Source organism: Podarcis filfolensis (genome assembly GCF_964270895.1).
Source record: "Podarcis filfolensis genome assembly, chromosome: 7".
NCBI lineage: Eukaryota > Metazoa > Chordata > Lepidosauria > Squamata > Lacertidae > Podarcis > Podarcis filfolensis.
Window position 1 is genome coordinate 42,006,653 of NC_139603.1, and position 23,255 is coordinate 42,029,907.

The 23,255-nt window shown below is 42.6% G+C and overlaps 1 protein-coding gene across 7 annotated transcripts in view; it reads right to left on the reverse strand.

The window, feature by feature from the left end:
* LDLRAD4 (low density lipoprotein receptor class A domain containing 4) overlaps positions 1–23,255 on the reverse strand; it is a 279,454-nt gene that overhangs the window by 255,834 nt on the left and 365 nt on the right. For 3 of the 7 annotated variants that reach the window (XM_083622665.1, XM_083622662.1, XM_083622664.1), the window contains exon 1: positions 22,171–22,500. The exons of 1 other annotated variant lie outside the window; for it this stretch is intronic. The gene's annotated coding sequence lies outside the window, so the exon portion shown is untranslated. Of the gene's footprint in view, positions 1–21,577; positions 21,598–22,170; positions 22,501–23,255 lie in introns of those variants that run through there. 3 more of the 7 variants (XM_083622666.1, XM_083622663.1, XM_083622668.1) reach the window with 3 other exon arrangements.

Here is a 23,255-nt window from a genome sequence, read left to right on the forward strand (position 1 = left end):
TTTACCTGAAACAATTCAGAGGAGCCCTGATTTGTCCAAATCAGTACCAACTGAGCTTGAGATAGTATTCCAAGGCATTCACAGCATTTATATGGCAACTACTACCTATTTGCATCTCAGGCCTAATAGCATCTTACAATATTCTATAGACCTATTTTCCCAACATGAGACAGTTGGATTGAAATTTACATGCCAATCTTAGAATGGTTTGTTCATGTACTTTAGGCTGCAATCCTATACTCAAGATCTGCTGGCTGAGATGCTTTAGGACAGAAATGGGGAACCTAGTGCCCTCCAGGTGTTACTGAACTCCAATTCTCATCAGTCCCAGCCAGCGTGGCCAATGGTTGGGGATGATTACAGCTGCAGGATAGCAACATCTGGAAGGCCACATGTTCCCCATCCCTGCTTTTAGAAAGCAGCAGAAGGCTGCCTACAGTGGCATAAGTTTATATTCACTGCCAGCATGACAGACAGGTCAGTAGGACTTCCCATATAGGTCATTGCGAAGCAGACAAAAACATAGTGGAGTCATAGGCAGCACAAAGGAAGAACAGACTCATGCCAAAGCCTGCAGTCACTCAAAACTTGGCCATGCCCCCACCAACAGCACTTTACACCATACCTAGGTGGAACTAGTTTCCAATCCCATCATCCTGCTTCAGGGATTTTAGCATAACATATGGTGTAACTGAATAACAAATAGCAGCACACCACAACTGGTATACACCAATGAAAGTACAAATCAGACACAGTCAAACCTTGGCTCCCGAACACCTCCGTTTTGGAATGTTTCAGCTCCCGGATGCCGAAAACCCGGAAGTAAATGCTCCGGTTTTCAAACGCTTTTTGGAAACCAAACATCTGATGTGGCTTCTGCTTGAGTGCAGGAAGCTCCTGCAAGCCAAACAGTCTTCCGGAACGGATTACGTTCGACAACCAAGGTTTGACTTTAGTAGGAAAGTATAGGTTGTCAAAGGGTGTGACGTGCCACAGTGGTGTGGCAGGAGAGGATGGTAAGTGTCACAGGAAGATTCAAGGACAATCTATACTGTATTTTTCGAATACAATACTCTCTACCAGCGACTCTTCCATGCCCACTTTCATACAGATCCTGGGGAGCCCCACCCCATGGCTGGTGGCAATGACCAGGACGCTCCTGGCAATTCTTCTATGGGGTTCTTAACTAACTTGTTCCAGGCAGGCTCCTGCTCCCTTGCAAACTCCATAACAGACCACCGTACAACAGGTTAAGGTGTTCCTAGCATGCAGCTGGCACCACTGTCCTAGGCACAGGAGCACTGCTGGAAAGGCTAGATGGCAACCCCACATGCGTCTTTTCCTTTTAGGATCTCCTGCATCCCAGAAGTTATTCAATAAAAGCTTTCACTTTGCCACATAGGTTGCTTCTTTGTTGCTTGGGTGTGGTATTTACTTAAAGAAATTACCCTGCTTTTTTACATTTAGGTTTTAAGGCAACTTACAAAAAATTGAAATGTGCAGTGTGCAAAATTCAAAACATCAGCCATTAAAACAACAGAACAGCTTCCATGGTGCAAAGGCTTCCTGAAATGAAAACATTTAAACCAAACACCTGAAACCTTGACAGAGACAGTGGGGGGCTATGGTAGAGCTTCTCAGGAGCCTGTGTCTACTCCACTAGGTTGCATTTTCTTTGGGGTATTTTCCCCTCCTCTCCCAGGCTGAGTAGGCATAATACTTAGTGGCCTTTCTGCAGGCATTCTAGCAACATATCTCCAGATATGTGTAAGGCAAGAAACAGCCAGTGGTTCAGATCCGGACCTCCCCCAACCTCCACAGTTCATTTTCACAGGTGGTGTCAAAATGACATTTGGTGACTCAAAGGTGGTTGGGGTCCCCCCCCCCTTTTGCAGCTGCAGTTCATGCTATGCCTGCAGAGAAACATTCTTTGCACTGCTGGCTTGAATTCAAAGCAAAGAAATATTGCACTTATAAGTCGTTCTTTGGACAGGGATCAGCAGAGCTATGGCGTTTCCATTCAGGAACTCTGTAGCTCAGCCAATCCCACCAATCAGCTGAGAGCAAGCATCATTGCCAAAGAACAATTGGGAGAGTGCTTTAAGGAGCCCATTTATTTCTTTATTCTTACCTGCCCCACACCTGACTTTGCATGATATCAGGTATGGAGCAGTTAGGTGCAGCTTGAGAGCAACAGCCACTTGGCCTAAATTGGCCTGCAGGTCAGAGGTTCCCCACCCCTGGTGTAAAGTAAGTATAAGATTGTTCACCCTGTCAGCTACCTTTTAGCTACCTGAAGCTGGAAGGAACTTATTATCATGAAATGTGCTTCTGACAAGCCAGCCACTTGCCACATTTTCTACGTTAAGTTCCAAAGTGGTGGGGGCTGGCTGTGCATAGCACCTTCCAACATTAAAGGGTTCTGGCTCTTAGCTCAGAATCAGAAAAAGAGCACAGATTTGAATGCACGCTCATGTTTACACTAAGAAGCTACTGGCTTCTCTGACTGCAAAGGAAACTATTCAGGACCATAGAGTCTGGCAGGGCATGGAAAGAGAACATAAAATAGGGGGGGGGTGGAGAGAAAGTAGGGACAATCAGTCACCTTGAAGAATAACTTGTAACATTCATTTTTGTGGTGCCAGTAACCCGCCTCAGATTAAGATATAATTCTTCCCACTCAATCAAGTTGTTTTTGGTTCTTTTTGAACTATCAATGCACATTTGCAGTTCATAGAATTACAGAATTGTAGAGTTGAAAGAGACGTTGGGGGACAACTAGTCCAACTTCTTGCAACGAAGAAATAGCAACTATAGCATCCATGACAGATGTATTTACATTTTCAGCTCAAGTTTGCACTTTTGTTACAGGGAGGGAGACCACATTTGCCCAGAACACAGCTTACTATGTTAAGTTTCCGAAGGAAAAAAGAAGAAATCATATCCAAGAGCACATTTATTGCTATTCAATCTGTAATGTAGAATTCCTAAAACGCATACTAGATATTTTCAGTGGTGCAGTAAGTGGTGAACTCTACAAGCTTGCTGCACCTTTTGGGGAAGGCTTTTGTTTCTATAATCATTCGTTTTAACTTCTCTTTGGAGTCAATGTGCTTCTCAGCTGTACAGTGTTCATTCAGCAATATTTTGAGACAAAAGACCACTATGCCCCAGTGACCTGATATTTTGTGACTCTTTTTTTTGTTTTGTTATTAAATATTTATTGGTATTTTCGAAAAACACACAACAAACAAAAACAAAAAATAAACAAAATAAAAACAACACAAAAAAGCATATTCGAAACTAAACAGAAAAATAGAGAAAACACATACAGTTTCTGATACTTATTTTCCTCAACCTTGTTTCTCAGACCTCCTCACACCTCCCCTTCTTGTATTCCAATTTAAATTGTCAATTCAGCAAGTCCTTAACTTATTTCTTCACCTTAACTTAAACATTTATTCTAACATACTGTTATTTTACTTTACTTCTTTTTTCCATTTCCTCAATTTATTTTTAACAGCCTTATTTTCACTTAATTTAAAAAAAAAGAAAGAAAAAAACCAATTTCACCTTATTAAAATTACACATCAATACTTATACCTCATTAATTTATTCTTAAACCTTTTTCCTAAAGTCGACCAAAATTTCCCTTCCACGGTTTACCCAATTTCCTTACCACTAACAAAATATAAAACAAACAAAGCAATGCAAATTATCCTTATGTACCCTTTGGATTCCCAACCTCCACCCACCCTTCTCCCGGTTCCAGTCCCCAACCAATATCCATCAGTCTTTATATTATTTATTTAGCCTGGAGATCTCAGGTCCGAGGCCCTTATGTCTCTCTCAGTTCCTTTCTGCCGGTCTCTTTGATAGACCTTGATGTTAAGCCCCAGGTCTCGGAGGGGCTCCGGCCCAACAGAATCGGTGTTGCTTCTAGCCAGTCCTCCATACTTAAAAGCAAAAGCAAAGCCTATGGGGTATTCCAACTCTTGTTTCAAATTTCTTTCAAATCCAAATGTCCCCACAGCTCCAGCTTCCACCTTCAACAAATTTATAATCCTCAGGTCTTCAGATCTCCTCAAAAGAGGATCTCTCCATTTTCCAAACTCCCAATCAAACCAGGCTTTCCGCATCCAGTTTTTACTGTCCTTTTTTATCATCATGTCAGGCCTCATATTGTAGCTCTCCTTTGACTCCTGCAAACCTCCATCTCCTCCTTCGTTTTCTTCAAAAAGAACATATTGCTCCATCGTGTCTACGCTTTCGGTTTCATTTATTTGTTCAGTTGAATAGGCTTCCTGTTTCAAATCCTTATCAGACTCCAAGCTGTTGTTTACTGTCCAGTGTAATAGCGATACCTCTGTAGACAAAGCATCGTACTCATCTTGTAAGTTTCCCAAGAGAACAAGTGCTCTGTCCAATTCTGCTTGGAATTTAGACACTCCAGCCATTTTTGTAATGTAGTATCCTTGTTACCCCTCTAGGGGGATTTAATTCCTTGATCTTCCTTTCAGCTCAAAAACCAAAAGTCCAGTTATTTTGTATCAACCTTATTTTCAACAAGTTATCCCGAATAAACCAGCAAAAACAGCAGAAACAATGTTCTCTTTTTCCAGCTGACAACTAGCTGACTAGCAGCTCACTTGACAGCTGTCAAAATCTTCCATGCAACAGGCTTTCTCATCGGACGTTCCCGGGTCTAGGGGGGGGGTGTAGTTTCAGCTCCCAAAATTCTTTTTATCCTCCAGAATATCTTCTTATAATGTCCAGACCGTGAGGTCAGGATCTTTTGTTAAAAAAAAAACAAGAAACAGATTCTCTCGACCTTAGCTGCCCAGTCCTTTGCTTTAAGTTGTTTACAAAGAGGGGGGGGTGGACTTCCTTTTTAGCCCCTTCCCGCTCGTTCCAAATCCAAGATAAGAAATTTTTTAAAATTCCAATCTCCGTATTACTCACGGGTTGATGTTTTAGAATCCAATCAATCTTAGAAGAAGTTGGCGCTCTCTGTCAATGGCTTGCGGCTTCACTCCGTAGATGAGGGAGTACTCTCAGCACCACGCCTTACCCTGCCTCCGTTCCGAAGCCTTTAAAAAGGCTCCGTCGCGGATTGGGGGGGCGCAAATGGTGCCCGCCGAGTCTCTGTGTTCACAGGCATCCGCGCCTGTGATTTTAAGGGTCCCCGCTTCGCCGCAGCGGCCAGACCCAGACGCTACGGAGCCGATTCCCTCCGGAGCTCGGAGGGAATCCGCCATTAAACAATGGCACCAACCCGGAAGTCCCCTGATATTTTGTGACTCAAGCAGTGAAATAATGTTGTTGTTTAGTCGTTTAGGCGTGTCCGACTCTTCGTGACCCCATGGACCAGAGCACGCCAGGCACTCCTGTCTTCCACTGCCTCCCGCAGTTTGGTCAAACTCATGCTGGTAGCTTCGAGAACACTGTCCAACCATCTCGTCCTCTGTCGTCCCCTTCTCCTTGTGCCCTCCATCTTTCCCAACATCAGGGTCTTTTCCAGGGAGTCTTCTCTTCTCATGAGGTGGCCAAAGTATTGGAGCCTCAGCTTCACGATCTGTCCTTCCAGTGAGCACTCAGGGTTGATTTCCTTAAGCATGAATAGGTTTGATCTTCTAGCAGTCCATGGGACTCTCAAGAGTCTCCTCCAGCACCATAATTCAAAAGCATCAATTCTTCGGCAATCAGCTTTCTTTATGGTCCAGCTCTCACTTCCATACATCACTACTGGGAAAACCATAGCTTTAACTATATGTACCTTTGTCGGCAAGGTGATGTCTGCTTTTTAGATCACTGCTATTGGACAGATATGATAGATAGTATCAGTTTTAATTTCTAATTATGCTCTTCTTGTATACCTGTATTTTAAATTGTTGTTACCTGTCTCAAGATCATTTATGATGAGAGCAGGATAGATTTTAAAAAAAATAAATAAATATGTTTTTGAGGTTGTTTTTTGTCATTTTTTCTTCTTCAAAACTCTGATTCACCCGATCCCCCATTCTTGTGTTCAGAGTGCATGTTACGATGGCTTGAGTAGTGAATTGGTTCAAGAAGGTCACCTGCCTTTTGCACCTGCGCATTAATGTCCAAAGCGGGGTTCACATCAGGGTGTTGGTGCTGGCAGGTTGGCAACCCAAAGACAACAAATAAGGTCAGTAGAAAGCAGCTCATCTTGCACTAGACTGGAGCTAGGTACAACACTAATTGACATCTTGTGTCACCCAACCGCTGCTTAGCTCTTTATTCCAAATACTGCCCTCAGACCATCTGCACTGCTGGTGGTGCCCAAGACAAAACAAGCCAGTAGCTTCCTTCTCTGGAAAGAAAAAAGCCACACCAGCACAGAACAGCCTGTGAAATTATTGTGCAAAGCCTGAGAAGTAATAGCAATTGACACTTTACTTCACTGTGCATCAGGATTCTGTGAAAAGGGGGAGGATCCAGAATTATTGTAACCCCTATTTGGGCATAATTGTCCATGAAATCTTAAAAACATTGAGAGATGGGGCATAGGGGGAGTGGGCGGTGGCTTCTGGTCCCAAACCAGCACAGGGTTCTAACATCACAGAGAGCCTACATGCATAGAGCAACCCCCCCCCCCCGTTCTGTAGCCCTCCCCAGCAATACATGTATGGTGATGTTGGAGCTATCTAGCACAGTCCCACTGTTTCCCTCCACATGATTAAAATTGCATGGAGGAAAATGCCCACATAGGGCTCCAATTACAGCATATTCCCTTGCTGAGCCATTCTGCAAACTGCAGGACTCAAGTAACAGTGTCCAAGAGGTGAGATCTCCTCTGGAGAGGTGACACTCTGTTCAATCAGAGCCAAGGAAATAAATTCTTAATGACTTCCTCCCAGCCCCCACTCTCCTGTCCTTGGTCAATCATTTCAGGTAAGTGTTGAGCCCAGACCAGCAACATTCTCAAGCCCAACATTCTTGTTGTCCCACGGCAGAGTAATAGAGTGGGAGCAAATAAAGTTGACAAGCACAGTTCTGTGTCCTGTCGAGGAAGAAAGGCTGGTTCTTGAATTCAAGATCTGAGTTAAGGCTAGTTTACAATTCAGCACAAATAACAGGAAAGAAAAGACACACTTAAATTTTTAAGTGCCTTTTGAGCTGGGTGCATGCAGCAATACTGGCATCCTATGCTGTAGCAACAGGGTAAAAAAGAAACATGTTTACAGAAATTAGGTCAAGGTTTGTACTGTGAGAAAGAGTGCTAGTGTACAATAGATGTCCTTCTCTTTTTGAGTGCATGATGCTTGCATTCTAGTAATAAACCTCATGCTACATGAGGCACGCACAAGATATATGTATAATTCAGAACTTCAGAATCTAGCCATGAGGCACCAGAACTTGAAAGCCTGCCAACAGCAGTTTTCCCTATTCTGCAGCCCACCCAGAAGACTAGAATCCACTTCTTTCCTTAACTCTGCCCTATTTCAGCTTCCCTTCATTAAAGGAACGAGGAGGATTGAGAGGGTACAGAAACACTTTTTAAAAGTAAAATGAAGTCCTGATCAGACTATTTAATGTCATTCAGCTTGATCTGGCAGCTGAAGACCCACTTGGGTAACCACTGCTTTTAGTGTAGGCAAGACTGTCAAGTCAATAATACCTGTAATTCACTGTGACTCATAAAAATTCTTACTACTTAATTCATTCACTAATTAGAATTTAAAAGGGCACTGTTCCCATTCAGACAATTTCATTTACGTTCTACTGAGCATCTCATACAAGTTAGGAGGTGAAAGCGGACAGCCAATTCTGCTTAAACTTCAAGAGTCTCTCCCTACCATCAATATCCTTTTGTACCATTTAACACCCTCAAGCAGAGTATATCAATGTCACTGGATAAGTACATTGCATTTCCCAAGCTTTAAGGGCGAAATAGATCTGGAACTGACAGATAGACCCCCAGGTGCACAGGCAGAGGAAAGTGCATTCTCTCAAAGATATCCCTAACCAGCCAGAGAAATAAACTATTGTACAAAAATGGGTGAGCAATTCACAGTATACATTTTTCTTCTTCTTCAAAGAGGCAGTCACACTAACTTATTCAAAGACGTGCTTACATAAACAAATGTTATACGTGAATTGGGCAGAGATACGGTTGCTTTGGTTGTAATTTCCAGGATCATATTAGTAACTTTTCAAGCCATCATAATCATGAAAATGGCTGCAAGCTATGTATATGATTGTCTAGTTTGCCCATTATGTTTGCCTATATGAATGCCCATTTGGGAGCAATCAGAGTTGCTCAGATGGATAAAAGTGTTGTATTTCAAAAGATCATAAGAAGGTATTCGTGAATCACTTATCATAAATTAGCTAACCCTTAGCTAACTTTATCTCTAATTTTGCTCACAGAATGGAATTTAGATTTTCAAATCTTTCAGTCGTTCTCCTAAGCACTCAGCTCCTGCTCCCGGCTGGCAAGAGCCTCTGTTCCATCAAAGTATCTAATCCAGTGGATGCCAGAAGCCATGTCAATCCATGCTGACATTAGAGAAAACCAGCCAATCACACTGAGGAAGGCAAACTGCGTGAAAAGGTCAGAGGTCGAGGAGACGTTTGTCAGAGCACAGAACGTAAGATGCTACTTTATCCCAGGTTCTCCAGGGTTTCAAGTAGGAGCTTTTTCAAGCCCCACCACAGGCTGGACCTGGGACCTTCTGCGTGCAAGACAGATGCTCTGCCTCAGAGGAAGGAACTCAGATATCAGGAGGTGCAAAAACATAAGAAGAGCCTGCTAGGTCAGGCCAATGGCCCATCTAGTTCAGCATCCTGTTCTCAACATAGCCAGGACCCAAATACAACAGCACATTCCCCTCCTCTTTCCATCAATTAGTATTCAGAAGCATACTGCCTCCAGTCACAGAGAAAGAGCATAGCCATCATGGCTAGTAGCCAATAATAGTCTCATCTTCCATAAATCTGTCGAATCCCGTTTTAAAGCCGTCCAAGTTGGTGGCTATTACAGCCTCCTGTGGAAGTGAGTTCCAGACATTAACTGTGTTGGGTAAAGAAGTGCTTACATTTTATTTGTTCTTAAGCTTTCAGCATTCAGCTTCATTGGATGTCCACGCATTCTAGTGTTATAAGAAAACCCTTTCCTCGTTCACTTTCTCTATGGCATGTATCATCTGATAAACTTCTATCACGTCACTTCTTTCTTAGGTTTCCTCTAAGTCCCAAACACTGTAGCCTTTCTTTATATGGGAGATGATCCATCCCCTTGATCATTTTGGTTGCCATTTTCAGAAACTACAATATCCTTTTTGAGGTGAGGTGATCAGAACTGTACACTATATTCCTACTGTGACCACATTTGGAATGCAGCGTACAGTGTCTGGGACGGCTTGGGGAGTTCAATTCCTTTCCTAATGATGCCTAGCACAGAATCTGCCTTTTCCACAGCTGCCACACACTGGGGCAATATCTTCAGCAAACTAGCCACTATAACCACAAGATCTTGTTCCTGGTTAGTTACCGCCAATTCAGACACCATGAGTATATATGTGAAAATAAGAATTTATTTGCCCTGACATGTGTCATTTTATAGTTGTTTGCATTTGCCATTTACTGCCTAGTCCTTTCAGAGCTCTTCACAATTTCTTTTTGTTTAAACCCTGAGTAATATAGTATCATCAGCAAACCTGGCCACCTACTGCTCACCCCCAACACTAAAGCACATCCACCACAACACACCAGTTCCTTTATGTGCATTATAGCCTTAAGCCCATTATAGCCCACACATTAGCCCTATTACCAGGGCTGAGGTGCAATGGGGGAACATCTGTTACACACATCTTTTCTGGGTTGAAAGTACCCTCTCCTTTTTGAGATTTTTCTACAATTTATGTGAAACAACAGCAAAAGTTTTTAATTTTTAGAGTAATCCCTGATTGGCTAAGATCACCCGTGTTAGGAAGCCTTGCCGTTGCTTGAAATGAGTTGTCATGAGTGAGACAGGACACAGCCAAATATGATTGGCTAGACCATGTCCAGTGCTGATTGGCATAATTTCCTTCTCCCTCATTTCATTCTTTATACAGTGGTACCTCGGGTTAATTACTTAATTCGTTCTGGAGGTCTGTTCTTAACCTGAAACTCTTCTTAACCTGAAACACAACTTTAGCTAATGGGGCCTCCTGCTGCTGCCGCGCCGCGGGAGCACAATTTCTGTTCTCATCCTGAAGCAAAGTTCTTATCCCGAGGTACTATTTCTGGGTTAGCAGCGTCTGTAACCTGAAGCGTATGTAACCTGAGGTACCACTGTAGTTGATTCCAGTCAAAACAGCAAAGAGGGAAGGGAACCATGGTTATTAACATTTGCAAAAGCACAAGAAAGAAAGTATGATTAAGTTGCAGGGTGGTATTAAACACACATCCCAATTGACAAAGCACTATGGGCAACTAAGAGAGAACAATTTGTTAATAGAAATCCAACTTATTCATGGCTGACTCGAGATTGAACAGGGACCACTCATTGAGTCATAGCACCTCTCTGAACCTGCATATAAGATTTCTGATATATAATAAGCTTGACATTTTTAGACTGGAATCCTATACTCATGTACCTGGGATTAAGCCCCACGAATTCAGTGGGGCTTACTTCTGAGTAGACATGTACAGGCTTCCACTGTTAGCCTCTTTTATCATGGTGAGGAAACATAGTTTGGAACCTAAAAACAATTTAAGCTGTTGCCTAGCTTCAACCTTGCAAGGAAAAGGGTATTAAATGCTAACAAATCAGCATAGTTTATTTCAAAACTTCAAAACATACTTCAAGATGACGTTGTGGGTAACCATTTAATTTTAACCATTACAGTCCCCATAATTAAAAAAGAGGCTCTTTTAAAGAAAAACTTCACATCTGTACCCATTTTCCCTCCATACAAAGAGAATGTAAGTATAGTGAATACTGTTAACCATCCAATTAAATGCATTTTAAATACATGCTATTAAGAAGTCTAACAGTATGAGAAGAATACGTTTGTGGCACCTTAGAACAAAACTTATTACAGAGGCAATTTTACAATTGCATATACCAGTAGAGCCTTAATCAAATCCTAATTAATCTGCTGATTTTATATTCTGACATAATCTTGCTGAAAAGAGGCATAGCTAATTAAAACATGACTTGTTTATCCAGCTACCTAGGGTTTCAACTCAGAAAGTGGTGTTCAGAAAACAAGTGCATTCTGTAGCATGTCATTTACTTTATTTTTCTTAAAAAAACAAACTTGGAACCAAAACTATGCAATGTCAGCAAGCAGACTTCTAAAGAGATATTTTGAAAGGTGAAATAATTGTTCCAGAGGAATCACGCTGACAATAATTTCATTTAAACATGCATTTTTCTATTATGTGCCCTACATTTAAGAAGTTCAGAACTCTTTAGCAGCCATTCATTACTACAAAGCATTTTCATTCAGTTTTTTTTAGCAATGGAATCATTTGTATAAACATACAGAGACATTTACAAATTTATGGGACTGACCCACTTTTGATCCGAGTGGAGGGTGATTACTTCCATACAAAGCAGCCTTTCTACTCCATTTGGGAGTAACACCAATGGACTCTGAAAGATCCTTTTATGTTGTTGTTGTTGTTGTTGTTGTTGTTGTTTTGAATATTTTATTAGTTGAATATAAGAACAAGATATAATCAAATACAAGCAATCAAATACAGTTTTCCCCTAAACCGCCACCCAAACAGCCCCAACTACGTCCAGGTAATTACATTAGTAATATAATCAAATAACAAATTATTTCTACAGTTGCTGGTTTAAAAAATATCATTCCAAATGCTCCCATGTGTCTTAGGTGGTTCAAATGCATGTTCTTTCTTTGATGCATATGTAATAAAGGAGGACCACGTTATGGCAAAAGTTATGTAATTTCTCACGTTGTTTTCTTTCACGTACCCTTTCTGTTAAATGTTGTTGTTTTTTTAAAATATCTTGCGTACAGAATATAAAGCAATATTATAACAATATAACAAAAACAGAAATAAAAATTGTAATCAAAGATCATGCTTAGTAACATTAAGATGACAGTCTTATGGCAAGAAATGCCAGAACGAGAAGGTTAGGATCCAGCGGATTCCTGGCTCATAGATACATCAAAATAACCTGCTCACCCCAACTCAACAGGGGTTCAGCTGAGGTCAAAAAAGGGGAGTTCTGGGGGCATGGTGGGGGCAGGACCAGAGGGAAGGACTCAGGCTGGATCCTAAGTCTGTTCACCTCAGTCATGTGGCCAGCAGGAGCCCTGATACTAAGTAAGGTTTGTATCTGGTGTAACTTTACATCGGACTTAACTTACACCAGCATGCCTAGTGACACAACCAAGAGACAAGGAGTCCTGAAAAGCATATTCAGACACAAATAATTGGGAGAAAGATCCGACTTGACCATTCATTGGCAAGAATTGTGCCACATCTGGACTACTTTGATCAAAGCTCTCTGTAAATTCCAGTAGCCATTTCAGTCTCAGCTATGATCAGTACACATATTTTGGGACTGCTGCTGGAAGAAGTTACAAGATGCTTTCAGCCAAAAATGAGGTCTCAGCTGGAAATTTTAAGTAAAAGGCATTGGTAAGAGAGCCAGTGAGTTGTTCATTCTAATACAAGAGTTTACTTTTAGGGCAAGTTCACATACAGTGGTTTTATCCATCTCCTTGAGTAGAAGGAAACCTTATGCAGTTTTCCCCAAGATCTCACATTTAAGAAGTCAGAATGAAAATTTTGTTCAATTAATGCACATACTGCAACACCTCTTACCCCAAGCTCACTGGTAAAAGAAAGGTGTCAGAGATGTTCTGTAATAGCTTTCCTGTCTCTAAGTCACAGAGCTTCCCCGTGGGTAAGGGGAAAAACACAAACAATTCCCTAGTGAGAAACCAAAAGTGTACAGTGTCAGCACGACTATACCATAAGAATAGGCTTTTCTAACATATTTTGGAGAGGGCTAAGGTGGGATTTCTGTTACAGAAATAAAAAGGTGTAGCTACAACAAACAGTAATGATAGAAGCTGAAAAAGAGTAAAGAAATGCTACAGATAAAACGGATATTTGGGCAACCAGGACACCATGAGACTTCCTATTCACCCATGGAAGCCTTGTGATAATTATATTTTAAATTCATATGTATTCTATGTGACAAAACAACCCTATGTCCCATTATAGATTCCATTAAGTACTGGAAAAAATGGACTCCAAAGCTGATATTCCCTCTGCAGTGTAAGATGTCAGAACTTTGGGATGGGGTGAGGAGTTTTTCACCTGTACCACAGTGTAGAGGTAAGGGGTTAACTCACACACACAACACAGACACATGCTGTATGCCACAGATGCGGTCCCAATCCTCACGAAGCCCCCAGATCTGGCTGTTATTTTGTTTAAATAAAAAAATAAAATAAAACGAATGCATTCTCACAGTTAATAATCTCTTGCAGATTTTAAATTTTTTTGCCTGGTGGTGGTGGGGAGAGGATTCACATTAGCACTTTAGCAATGATCTACAGTTAGCACTTCCACTGGAAAAGTCTATAGCAATTGTCACATTTGCCCCTCACCAGCGACCTGTACAGATGTGACAGAAGAACACAGTGCTCAAGTTACCATGGGAGCAGAACCTGGAAGAATAAGAACAGCCATGAAGGCTACCTGACCTGCCGCGTCCTTCCACACATTCCCAAAAACAACTCAGATTGCCTTACGGCACCACTCTCCATTCATCAAAAACGATACTCTGGCTCTGGACTCTGCTCTCCAGCACGTTTGCCAAATTTCAAACCTAAGCATCTCCTCATAGTGATGTAAGATTTCTTAAGGTTATTGAATTGGTTAGATGTAAGCAGCATTATCGCTTTAGCAATCATTCTAAAAATTGCTGCATTAAAAAACACGTGTTCATCTATTTTATAAAATATCGCTTAAAAATATCACCAGAGCTTTTGGGGATAGGGTAGGTTATCAAACCATAAATTAATAAATAGGTGCTGATGTTACCTGACCCTGTTACAATCTGAGATGCCAGCAGATCTCTGTAGGGACACATCACAGGTTTGCACCAAATGCGAGCGCGTTTCTGTCTCAGACACTGTAATTTATTTATCCCGGCATGTAACATTAACAGACTGTCTGGATCTTGGCAAGCACAGACTTGCACTGTCATATAAACAGTCTGACAAAACCTACCGTTTCTTAAATGCATAAGTGAATAAAAAGATTTCATCAAACTCACTGCAACCCATAGCTGTGACTGGGTATACTTGGCATGGGATGCTGCAGTGGTGGTGGGGGGGGGCGTCGGCACTAAGGAAAACCTGGCAAGCTATTCTCTCTCAGCTTCAGCCACGCATCCGTAAAATGGAAATAGTACTGACTTGCTGGTGGGGTTGAGCTCATTGTTATGCTTTTCAACTCCGAGGTAGCAATTTCAGGGTGCAGGGGGAGCCCCTCCACTACCTCACTGCTACTTTCAGGGGTTGGGGGAGAAGCGAAACAATGAAAAGTTTCAGCTCGGCCCTACTTGTGACTCAAATCAGAAGTCTTTCCCAGTATTATTTAAGAACATAGGAAGCTGCCTTATACCAAGTCATTGGTCCACCTTGCTCAGTATTGTGTACACTAACTGACAGGATTTCAGGCAGGTGTCTCTCCCAACTGTACCTGGAGATGCCAAGGAATGAACCTGGGACCTTCTGACTGAGATTCCTGCAACTTAGAGACATTATGCAGATTTTAAAAAATCAGAGTATATTTTGCTGCTTATTACAAAGGGCAAAGAGAGTATGCAGGATACAAAAGTTGTATCTTAACACTGTTCAGCCAGCCTACCACACCCACATCTAATATTTTAGCAGGCTCCACTCTTTTTTTTAAAAAAAGTATTTCTTTGCAGCATTAAGGGCTAGAACTTACTTGCTGTTGTTTTTAAAGGAAAGCTCAGGATACGGCATTAAGCTAGTCATGATGACTAATTTGATTCCATTGGGTCTGCTCTAAGCATGTCTAACAGCATAATCTTAACCATGTCTATGCAGCAGTAAGTCCTACTGAATGCAGTGGTGCTTACTCACAGGTAAACAGGGTTAGGAGTGCAGACTAGGCCTGAATCCAGCCCACTGTTCTGTGCGTGTGCGCGCACACTGTGATTGTGGGCTTGGAGAACACATCCAGCTCTGATTCCACTTCCCCACAAACATTATAAACGAGAGGCAAAAACAGAAAGACACAAAATGTTGTGTATGCAACGCTCAATCTAATTGGAAAGACTTCCATCTATCTTAAGTGCAAAAGTATAGTAATTAAAAATTAATCGTAGACAGAGATATGCAACTTACACTCACAAACTCCCTTTTCTGAAATTCTTTTGTGTTTATGCAGATTTGTGCCAGACATTCTGCATCCTCATTAAGTGGTATCTGGCAACCTGCCCAAGTTTTAGTGGGTTCTGGGAATGCCAATATATTAACCAGAGTACTTTTCACATAACCTTTGGAGTTTTTTCCTTCTAGAAAAGTCAACCATTTGGCACAGCGCAACCATACTTCATCTAAAAAAGCTCTCCGTTGCCAATCAACACAGAAATTACCCTTCAGTTCTTCATCCTTTCCAAACCTGTAAGAACAACAAGTTCAGCAAGAGATTTATTCAAGTTGTACTTTCAAATGGGGGACATGTCATGTTGCATAGGTTTTGCAAAAGAAAAGGAATGAGACGTAAGTGCTGGCATATACTCAAAAAGGATGGTTTTCATTTTCTTATATATGTGCTGGCAGATATATTACAATATAAGATGCATCTTTTAAAAACTAGCCAATTTTACTACTGACATCAGTTTCTTCTATGGATTACCCATGACACCCACCCCACCATTCAGACAACTCCCCACTCAACACTGGTAATTGAACTGCTGGTGAATGATGCCATCTCAAGCAACTATTTTAGCTGTAGAACCAGGTTGCCCTACTAGGTCTAGTTCAGTTAGAAACTTCAAATACCCCTACAAGAATTTTAAGCAATTTAACAATGCCTGTTAAGCAACACTTCAAACCTTTTCCCTCTGAAAAGAAGAACTGGACTAGATCCATAGGTATCTCCAGCACTTGGCATGATTAAGCTCTACCAGCTCCTCAAGTAACCAAAGTACTAAAAGCCTTACAGCAGGGCTGGACCTAGGTGTCATATACGGCCCTCCAGGCATCTCTAGCTGCCCCCCCCCCAGGTCTCTCAGCAAACCATACATCCTCCATGGGCCAAACTTCACTGACCCTGCTCCACAACTCCCTCCAGTTCTCCTCACCAACTAGATGAGTCCTTGAACTGCAATACTGCCTTGTGCTTGCCTGGATGAAGGGATGGAGATCCTTGCAAGCTAGATGTTAGGCTACTGTACTAAAGCAGCAGTCACATCCATTGCCTTAGCCACTGCTCCTTGCAAATTGCTCACTAGGGGATGGGACCTGTAGGCTGAAAAATGTACCCCACTCCTGCCTTACAGGGACACATATGGATAAATTAGGGAACAGAGGTAAAATATACAGTACAGCTGTGGCAATCAAAGACTGTTAAGCAATAGAATCAAAACTTTTATTCAGCTGTACCCAACTACAGCTATCTTTATAGCACAGTGGAGACCCAAAAGAAAATAGTGTGAAGTAGTGGCACCATTTGTAAGAGATATCATAAACAATAAGGCAAGTACTGCACAGACACAATCCTTTCTTCATTAAATTCTTTTTTAAAATTGTAAATAAACATGATAACATCTTCTCTTTGGCTTTAGTGCAATTAAATCAATGGCATTAATGCTTTAGATGAACTCATACATCCCAAGCATCTCTTAACAAAATATTCATGCAGCTGGATTTATAACGCAGACGCAACTACCAACTTCTGCGGAAAGCCTAGAAAATGACATCCATCATTGCCTTGATTAATTGTTAGGGGGCATTTCAGAACTAGGGAACAAGGATGGTATCAGAGGTAAGATGGCCTGTACACATTATCTCCTCTTCCTTCTATTGTGAAATCTGACCTTCTTATCCTTTCCCTCTTTTTCAGTGAATGTGTGAAACACAAGATGTTGGATGTGCCATCTGTTGATAATGTTCCTTTTTTTATTAATAATAGCACAAAATGTTGCAAGCCAATTCCACATAAGTATCATACAAACATTACATTTAAAAAGCACGAATACAGATACATAAATATGTATAAAATAGTTTAACTATGTTTTAGCATCACCCTAATTATTTCCTCTTACTTGAGTGCACAAAACCTACAAGGATCTTGCATTCAGGAACAGAGGATTGTGTTCTTTCTTGTGTTGTTTATTACGAACAAGAAAAAGGTGCATCTATGTTAGAAATCTGTTACCTGGTCAATCTCCAAGGCAAACAGGCTATTCTTAGAAACAGCAATTATTTGGGGGAAAGGAGGGGAAATGTGTATAAGAACTTTTAGACAAGACAGGTTGGATTCTTAACAGCGGATGCACCAGTGCACTGGCATCAGGTCATTTAATAAACAGCTGATGTTGGCTGGGTGCCACTGGCAAATTCAACAGTTATATAGACCAAGCCTGGAATAATTGCCTGAAAACCTTTCAAAATGTGTTGTCTCCCTTGTGGATAATAACACACACGAATGATGCTACTCCCAAACCATAGGCCTTTCAAGTATAGCACTCACCCACCAAGAAGCAAATGCTATAGAAGAGGTTATGTGTTATGTCAAGTGCAAATATTCCCTTTGAATTATTTTCCTTAATCTTGAATTAACACTAAAATAAAAACAATGTTAAGAAATCCAAACCGAGAACAAGAACCCACCAACAGCATACGAATAGTTTTATATACTTCCACATATGGTGCACAGTTCCAATAATATTTACACAGAAGTCAGAACGTAGATTTTAAAGAACCAGCACGCACAAAAATCAGGTAGGAAAAAAATGATAAAGCACAGACACACCTCAAGTACCTCCAAGCACCACGCTCAAAAGTTTAACTTTCCCAGGAATGCTACAAATCAGTCTGAAGAGAGAATATTAGAAAACCATTACTGTAATATGCCTTGGTAGTGAAAACACACAGCAATTGGATAAGCTGCTATGATGACTCAAAAAAACCATCAAGAAAACTAGCCTATCCTAGACATAAAGATGCCCCCTCCTTTAAAAGGCATCAAGTGGTTGGTTTGGATGGGATCAAAAGTCCACATCTGCCTTAGAGATGGAAGTAGCTAGAATGGACATCTGCAAGAAGACCAACGACAGGAAAGCTAAGCCTCATGAGACAGAGAAGCTAAGGGGCAAAGTTTCCAAAGGCAAAGCAGAAAAACAAAAAGAAGACGACTGAGAAATGGGACTCTGAGAGAAAAAACTTACAATAGAATTTGTCCTCTCGGCAATAACTAATGACAGAGAGCCCCTGTCACAATGCTGGCCCTGAAACTCTAAGGGTGAACAAGATCCAGAAGGCAGTGGGAAGGTGTCTGCATTCCACATATTGGCTTGAACTGACAAGCAGATCTGTTGTAGAGAGTTAAGGCAAGTGCTGGGCTGGGGTCGGGATGCTCTGGGCATGTTCCCTCAGCAGGGCAACAGAGCAGCAGGGCAGCAGGGCAGCTGTGGCAGCACGCGCACTAGCCTTCACATCGCTTCATCTCATACTCTTTAAAGTTTTGGTAGCTCAGTTTTCACAGAAGCACAAATCCTGACCCTGCGGAGAAAGGGCAGGTGAGCTGAACACAGAGCCAGGCTAGGCCACCTCCCTCAGGAAAGAAACAAACCTGCCAACTAAATACACAACGCGGGAAAAGGACATCAACAGCTAAAAGCAAAGGTAAAAAGGTAAAGGGACCCCTGACCGTTAGGTCCAGTTGTGGACGACTCTGGGGTTGCGGCACTCATCTCGCTTTACTGGCCGAGGGAGCCGGCGTACAGCTTCCAGGTCATGTGGCCAGCTTGACTAAGCCGCTTCTGGCGAACCAGAGCAGCGCACGGAAACGCCGTTTACCTTCCTGCCGTAGCTGTACCTATTTATCTACTTGCACTTTGATGTGCTTTCGAACTGCTAGGTTGGCAGGAGCAGGGACTGAGCAACGGGAGCTTACCCCGTTGCGGGGATTCGAACCGCCGACCTTCTGATCGGCAAGCCCTAGGCTCTGTGGTTTAGACCACAGTCCCACCCACGTCCCCTAAAAGCAAAGTTACCCACACTGTAAATCTAATCAATGCCAATGTTATTGCCCTTGGAGGTCTGGGCCCCCCATCAACTTTATATTGAACTCTATATTATTAGAAGCATATAGCACCTGATAAAAGACAGAGAGGGAGAGGGAATAAGGAAATGCCTACAAATCCACTGACCTGGGAGTCACAGCAGAATACATTGCGAAGCATAAAATATTCAAATACGTCTTCATATATACAAGCATATAGGATACGTTGCAGTTGAGATTTTGATACTACAGAATCTTGTGGCACACTCACAGTCAGTAACTCAATACTTTGTGCTGAAAACACCAGTACAGATATAGACGTGCAGAACATTTTGTCACTATTTCATCTGGCAACTAAGTAGGGACATTCACTAGTTTTAATATATGCTGTCTCCCATAATGTCCTGCCCAATAAACTATCCACTGTATTTCAAGCAACAGGGTAACGGCAGTGTTTACATGCTTCCAAGTACCTGCAAAACAATTGTACCATCTGCAAACAAATATAATTAGCAACGGCGCTAACTGGAATATAAACCTTCTGTTAAATAGACAGGCTGTAATTCTATACCACTTGCCTTGAGAATAAATCCCACTGAGCTCACTTACTTCTGAGTAGACATGTATAGGATTGTACTGTGATAATCACTTTGACATGTTACCCTACCCTAGCAATCAGAAATAGGAAAAAGTTGAAACCGTGCCAATTTAGAACCCTTCTCCCAAAAGCCAGTCTCTTCACTACATTAATCTATAGTTACAAGTAATCATATTCTTAGGGTTGCACTCAAAGCTACTCCTATCAGATACTTAAATGCAAAATTAGTTCTTTGACATTATCGTTCTCATACTCTGCCCATCTGCTTGGGTTGCTGCAGCCACTCTGGGCAGCTTCCAGCAGATATAAAAACTGCCTGAGATACTTCCTATGCCTTTATTTTTCAGGAGACTTGCAATTAAATTATTAATTCATATTAATAAACACAGACACTAAAAGCAAGCAAAAGTGATAGTACCCATTCTAAAGTACCGTAGTAACATTTCACAACACCTGAAGTTCCTTTCCTTACCACATTAAGGATGCAATCCTATACCCACTGACCTGTGACTAAGCTCCAGTTAAGCGATGTACGAGTTTGAGTAGACATGAATAGAACTGTACTGGAAATTGCTCAGTAAATAATTGTACCACTGGCACCACTAACTCCAAGGGACTTGTGGTCCCTCATCTCCAACCAGCCCCAGTCAGAACAGCCAATGGCAAAGGATGGTGTGAGTTGAAGTTCAACAACATACCATGTCCCCTGTCCCTGATTTACACACTGGAAGATGCACTCTGAAAAACTTTCAAGAATTAAAGGTCAAAAGTTGAAAGTAACACACATAAGACTGTTGGCTTTGGTATTAATATAACCCCACACAACACTCCATTAAAATCATTCCACTGACATAGGAAATTCATCTACCTAGACACATAAAAATCTACACCAAAGAACAGAACTCACTTTCCCAGCTCATCCCATCAGCATATGCTCTACCAAAAGGTAAAGCCAAGGTAAGAACCCCCATAAAAGAAATGTGGGGGAAAGCACAAGCCAATTCTGCAAGTACTGACATTCCCTAAGTACAGACTTCTCAGTGGATGCTTATCGTCTGAGTCTCTCTTTTAAAAAGTTGCAAGCATAATTCCTTTGATAGTTTACAGCAGGCAGCCACTTCTATAACAATCTCTTGGGACATCTCAGGACCACAGAACCATTTGATGCATCCAGATTTTTACTGACGTGCAAAAGTAACCATTCCCAACAACAACAACATGCGCAGGTTAAAAAAAATGTTTCCAAGTATTAGCTTTAAAACAATTCCTCAACCTGCCTCATCTCTCTATTACGTTTCATAGATATTAAGTGGTCCCGCAATAAAAAGCTTTGCTTTGCAGTGACATGAGACGTTGCGGCACCAGCTTAAACTGTATCTAGATTTCCAGAGCAGCTCCTTCAAAACCACAGGTGCAAATCAGGAAATGCATATGAACCACTTTCCAGCTTTATCCTCAGCTGGGAAGATTCCCCAACAAAACAATGTACAGTACCTAGGTGAAACCTCAATGCACAGACAACCTTCCAAAAAGCCCTGTCAGGGAAGACAAAAAGAATCACTTGATTTTAGAAAGAAAGAAAGAAAGAAAGAAAGAAAGAAAGAAAGAAAGAAAGAAAGAAAGAAAGAAGAGTGATGCCAGGGTGGTTAACTACATGTCACAGCTTGTAACCAAACCCCTGGCTGACAAGGTAAGAGGAATACCAACGGATGGGAGGGAAGCCCTGATAGAATTTCGTTCCCAGTTTGCTACTTTCATTTCAGCTCCGGCAAGACAGATGCCTCCTTCCTCCTGGATGGATATTACGCCAATCCGGGGAAGGACCCACTGGAATGTGCAGTCCGGATATGGATGTGTGTGCGTGCGCGCGTGCCATATTAACAACCCAAACGTCTCGGCTGTGTGCGTGTGCGGGCAGTCCCCGTCTAACGTGTGTGCTTCTGTTCACATGAGGCGTGCGGTACATGCATCCAGCCACACACTCGCCGCTCCTGCACGCACTTTGCCTGCGTGCCAAAGACACAAAGGAGAACGAGAGAGAGGAGAGAAGCACCTTCTGTTCTGGGGCAACCCCCGAGAAGAGTGCCCGTGTCCCTTTAAGAGCCGCAGACCTTCAACTTGGGCCTCTCCTCACTTTGTCAGACACTTTCTGGCTGTCTAGGTGGTGCTGGAGGAACTCCTTCAAGCGCGGGGACTCCCCCTTTCCCTGCGCGCGCGCGGCGGCGGCGGCGGCGGCGGCGGCATCTCCGCTTGCCCAGCCAAGGACGGGAGAGCCCGGCAGGTTGTCCGCGCACACTCACCTTTCCTGCAAGCCCTACATCTCGCCCCTGAGGCGCCGGCAGGGGGGCTTTCCTTATGCAGAGCAGGAGAGGTCCTTTTTATCCTGCCCCCTCCCCGCTCTGTCTGTCTCCGGCAGGGCAGATCTGCGCGCTGAGGCTGCGTCTGCTTCCAACTCATTCCCAGTCTCTCCTCCTCCTCCTCCTTTCCCCTCCTCCTCCTCCTCCCCCCTCCTCTGGCTGCTGCCTGTCTGCAGCTAGTCTGGCTCTTAGTGACAGCAGGCAAAGAACGGGGGAGACGGGGAAGGAAGGGAGACGGGGGCGTGCGGCCGGGCGCGAGCACGCGCGCGGGCGCCGGAGAGGAGGGGGAGGGGAAGGAGAAGCTTCCTGCCCAGCCCCGAGCGCGGCGATTCACAGGCTATACTGACACCTGCCGGGCCGGATGTGTCGACGGCAGGCTAGGCAAAAAGTTGCATTAGCTGAAATCCCAAACTCAACGAGAAAATCCTTTCTTTCTCCCGCCCCCCCCCTTTAGTTTGCACCACCAGTTTCCCGTTTTCTTGATTTAGCATAAATTGTGGTGGTTGTTATATTTATATGCCACCCATCTGACTGGGTTGCCCCCATGGGCGTAGCCAAGGGGGGCAGGGGGCAGCTCCTTCCCCCTTCCAAAAAAAAATCAATCAAAATCAATACAAATCTGAGGTTCTGCCCCCTCCCCTATCAAAAGTCCTGGGTGGCTTCTAACAAAGTAAAACACCACACACGGTAAAACATCCAACATTAAAAAAATTCCCAATACAGGGCTACCTTCAGATGTTATATAAGAGTCAGATAGTTGTTTATCTCCTTGACGCTTTCCACAAGGCAGGTGCCACTGCCAAGAAGGCCCTCTGTCGGTTCCCTGTAACTTAGCTTCTTGCAACAAGGGAACCACCAGAAGGATGTGGGCGGATATGCCCCCTTCAGGTTATTGAACTTTACAGACCTCAAGCTTTTATTATTTGGGGTTGTGTGTTTTTTGGCTTACTTATTGGCCACCCTTCACCCTAAAGCCCCAGGGCAGGTTACAGCCTTAAGAGCAATACTGAGAACAATTAAAAACAACA